This window comes from Lathyrus oleraceus, chromosome 6 (genome assembly GCF_024323335.1).
Source record: "Lathyrus oleraceus cultivar Zhongwan6 chromosome 6, CAAS_Psat_ZW6_1.0, whole genome shotgun sequence".
NCBI classification, from domain to species: Eukaryota; Viridiplantae; Streptophyta; class Magnoliopsida; order Fabales; family Fabaceae; genus Lathyrus; species Lathyrus oleraceus.
Genome location: NC_066584.1, coordinates 94,799,696 through 94,804,749, shown reverse-complemented (window position 1 = coordinate 94,804,749; position 5,054 = coordinate 94,799,696).

Genomic DNA, 5,054 nt, shown 5'->3' with positions numbered 1-5,054 from the left:
TAAATTGTAGGTTGGTTAGTTTTTCTGTTTCGACAGTTTTCTCAGGCTATTCTTCAGGAAGTCAAGAGCCGAGCTAAAATCCAGGAAACTAACAACTAAGCTACAATTAATGAACCTAACAAATAGCCTATTTGTTAGCACCCTAATATGTGGAAATTAGGTTAACTTGTCTAACCTTAATTTTAGGAAATACAAGTACAAGGCCCAAATCCAGTTGGGTGTTTAGGTTATAAATAGCAGATTGTAACCTAGGTTTTGTAAGCCTCAAATAATGAAAAATTAGGGGTGTGTGAGGTAAACCTCCCAACCTGTGGGAAGGTTACCGTGTGTTTCTCAGTGCTCGAAAGCATGAGATTATTTGTAACTCAAAGCCTGTAGGTAAGAGTTTGTTATGGTCTTGAACGAAGCTATGAAGCAAGTTCAAGTTGTTTAGCATTACATTGTAATTGTAGTGATAGGAATGGAAACTGGAGGTTTCTATCTAGGAGTTTCTAGGTATAGATTGCATTGGGTAGGGATTAAGTGAAGAGTTGTAAACGGGGGAGTTTAACTCTGAATTAATACTGCTAATAGTGGATCTTCTTCCTGGCTTGGTATGCCCCCAGAGTAGGTGATGTTGCACCGAACTGGGTTAACAATTACTTGTGTTTTTACCTTCTGCACGTTATAATTTTGTCTGTTATAAAATAAGGTCAACATGTAATGTTGTAACAGGTGATGTTCAAATCAATGTTGAGACATCATGTTGATAACTGTGCAGGCTCAACAAAAGTAAGTGTTATGTTTGATCTCTGTTGTGTCTTTGTACCAGATGGACAGAACTGGGTGTTCTTCCATTCTATGGTGATACAGTAGCAGATGTCGTGACATCAGTGAATGTGTGCATATCAGTACTGGGTTTTAATTTGTATAATTGTCTTGCTGTATTAGTAACAATGTTGGATCAGATGTCATGACTTAGAGTAGAACATCTGAACTCTGACTACACCAGAATTTCAATTGGTATCAGAGCAGACATCCTGTTCTGTTTTTGGATGAGATCCATGGGTGATACTTTCTGGTATCTTGCAAGGAGTTATGTTAATACTGATGTTGGAACCTGTGGAAGGTTCTGTGATTTCCCTGAATGGTCCCTTGAAGTAGGTGGATGGACTATTCATGACAGGAACTGTGTGTACCTGTCTCTGGAGGTTGGCAATTGGCCTTTGTGTGGGACAACTATGCTAGTATTGAATCATATTCAAACTTGGTATTTTCTTGGAGGCTAATCTGGTGAAGTGTGTGTTCATAGGTTGAGGTGTATTATGATTTCCGTTGCATAATACCTGGCAAAACTCAAACTCTGATGTAGTTTCACCTCATGTGGATGAAAGGCTGTTGTATTCAAGAGTTCATCATAATCTACTAAAGATGTCAAAGATATTTGAGTCTCCTCAAGTCCACTCATCATGACGTTCTCACTTCAGGATGGTAAGAATCACCTGATCACTGATTCTTTTACTCTCTTGGGTAGTGTATATGAAGACCTTGAAGACTTTCAAGGAGGGTTTGTTCCAAGGAGATGGAACTAATGTTCTATGTGATGTTAGAACATGTTGTTCAACAAGTATACAGCTACTGGTTGAAGAGCAGATGTTTTTAGGTGTCAAACAAAGGGATACTTTTGTTTGGAACCTACTCCTGACCTGGAAGAGGAGACATTTGTGTGTGCTAAGTTGATAAGGGTAGGGTCAACTGTGTGTGTGCTCAAGAAGGTCACTTTTAGAAGTCTGATCTCTAGAAGGGGAGCTGGTTGAGATGTGACATTGTGCAATTTCCTGTTATTTGTCTTATTCCTGTAGATTGATCAGGGTTGGATAGTTGTTCCCTGAAGTACTATGTTGTGTTGGAAGACAAGTCCCCTGGATGTTAGAAGTCAACAATGGGGTAACCTGATTGCTATTTCATTTAAGAGGATTGGGACCATGAATCTTGTTATTCAAACACCACGCTCAGAAGTGGCAGTTCTTTCAAGGAGTAAGAATATGAAGATTCAGAGGTTGGTTGAGGTAGTATGCTCTGGCAATGCATATCTACTATTGACTGGTGTTATTTTTTTTCACTAGTACTTATGGTCAGCTGGAGTCTGATTGGTGTGATTGGAGTATGTATAGGTATAACTCATAGAGTTAGTTGCCACTGGTAGGGATGGTGTATGTCACATTTGTGTATAATGCATGGATATTGGTGTGGACTTTCCATGATTGTTAATTTGAGGGGGAGTTTTGGTTAACCTCCTCACGTTTGGTCAGCCTAGGGTCTGGTTGGTTGTTGACCTGTGTCACATGGGTTATGGCTGGTGTGTGACACATTTGCAAGGAAGGATTCATCTCTCTCATTCCTAAGGGTGAATCTAATCTGGAAAGATTCTCAAAACTGTTGAGGTGCTTGCAAGCAGAAGATGTTGACACAAGAAGAGTATTTTCAAAGTATTCTTATGGTGGAAGTATCTGGAAGAATAATTGGGAAAGGAGTTAAGATCAATGTCTACTTGTGCCAAGTACAAGTATTTAATTGATTATCCTTGGAGCTCAAGATAATTGATGGTCTTAAAGATGTTGGAACATCTCTTCTTCAAGACCCTGTGTAGAATCACAGGAAGGATAATACATTGGTTTATGGTCTATCTCTTTGGTGGCAGCAAAAGCATATGATCTCTAAAAAGGTTTCATGGCAAGAAACATGTTCAGCCTTGGTGTGTACAAGAAGAAGAAGACATCATAGTCTTAATGGTGGTTACTTGGATCAGTTTATTTCTGATATAGGTAAGGAAGTGCATTGACTAATGCACACTGTGGAGTTAAGAACAAGTGGCTGCATTCTTGACATCATGGAAACAACCTTGCTTTAGGAAGTGGAATCCTTGGTATAGCTGAAGGGTTAGTTTCTAACTGGTCCTTCTGAAGACTCATGCATCAGAGTGTCTGATGTCTTTGGAGAAGAAGCATGGATTCATCAAGGTGTGAGCTTGGATGACTTAACTGCAAACCTGCAGGATGGAGGTTGTTTACTCAAACTTGGTTCCACAATCAAGTCTATGAGAGCGTTGAACTATTGTTCTGTGTAGGGAGGAAGCTCTTTCAAGTGGCAGAAGAAGGAGCTGAATTCAACAGCTAGATGTTAAAACACAATGTTGTGACATTTGGTTCAACATCAGAATCTTAGTTGGTGAAGTGGCACATCAACTTAAGATAGAAGGGTCTACAGAGTTGTAGATTGGGTACTTCAAAAAGATCGTTCTCATTGCAGTTCTTTAGAGTTGCTGGATGGAGAGGATGTTACATGTTCATGTCTTAGAGAATCTAAGTTTTGTTTAACTTGTAGCTTGAAGTTCAAGTCTCACTTGGACGGTCAGAATATCTTTGGGAGAAGTCTGATAAACGTGGAGAGGTCAAAAAGTGGCATTTGACTTTTTCATATGAGGATTCATGAAGGAGGTAATCAACCAGTGGCATTTGGTCTATCTCAGAAGTGAGTTAGAAGAATCAAGATAATCAACATATGGCAGTTGATTATTCTTGAGGAAAGTCTGAGACAAATTACTTTTGAGCAGAAAAGTAGTAAGTTGAAGACAAAAAGAGGTATTTTCTATTCATCTCTTGGAGCTTGTGGTAGGAGTTCTGAGCTATCTATGGAAGATTATCTCTTGTAATGGGATGAGAATGTATATGTCCCAATTTGTGTCTGGTTTCTTTTGGATCAAGCTGGTGACTCAGTGATATCTGAAGATTATCAGATGGTGTTCTTTGTTATGTTGTGAAAGATATCCTAACTTATGTTAGAACATTTTATGAAGTGGTTTTTTGTTCTGGTTAGAAGAGATATTGACACAGAGTGTGGATGTGTTCAGCCAAGAGGGTTGAACAGAGGGTGTGCTCTTGAAGACATGAAGATGCATCTTATGTTTTCCATTCATCAAGTGGTATGGGTTCTCTTTGAATCAGGAAGTATGTGCAGGGCCAACTTTGGGGTGTTGGATATGTTCATGTGTGATCTCCAAGTTTCAAGGGGAGAGTTGGTTGTTCATGACAGGGGGAGTTATGTCTTTGCGCTGCAAGTAATCATCAAGCTTGTGGTCTATGAGTTCTCAAATAACAAGGTATGGCACCTTGTTAGTTATTGGGATGATGTGGTGTGTGTCAAGGCTGAGTGAGCAGAAGAATGTCTGACCGGATGTCATGACATTGCCTTGGACAATATTGTTATTTCCTTCTGAAACTTACAGTCATAAGGAAATATGGATGTGGTGTGTCTCATTATGATATATTAGAATGAGCCTGTGTGTTACAGTTGTGTGGTACAGATGCTGGAGTTACTGTTATTTGATGTATGCACAGATTTAGGGGGAAGAGGAGTACCCTTGTGCATTTGTGTGTCTTACTAGTTGCATCCTTAATTAGTAATTCTGTTTTTGTTGCACAGATTTAGGGGGAGGAAAAGTACCCTTGTGCATGTGTGTATTACTAGTAACCAGAAAGCTAGTAATTTGTGTTGCTTCTGTTGCTGTTTAAACTACTGTTATGTTGTTTAACTACTGATAGTTTACCTTGTGAACAAAAAGGAAAGATATATGTTTCAGCCAAAATTTGCCAAAGGGGGAGCAATTTTGGTAAAACAAAGACTGTTCACAAGATGTTATGTGTGATGTCTTAACATGAGACAACCTATGTGCCTGCTGGACTTCAAGAAAGTGTTCATGCAGGAGTATGTCAAGATGTTAGACTCAACGTCATGGCATCTGATATGGGTGTACCTGCTGTGAAGCAAGAGTGTGTGACTACTTGATCAAAGCTGTGAAGCAAGATCAAGTGGGTGGTGTCTTGATCAAAGCTGTAAAGCAAGATAAAGAGGGGGTATTCTTGATTGAAACTATGAAGTAAAATCAAGATTATGTTTCTGTCATTTGTGTAATTCTGTTTATGTTGGTCTGTAATTTAAAGTGTTGCTTTGGCAACATTTTTGACAAAAAGGGGGAGTAACACCTGTGATGCCCCAGGACAACAAATTGTTTTGCT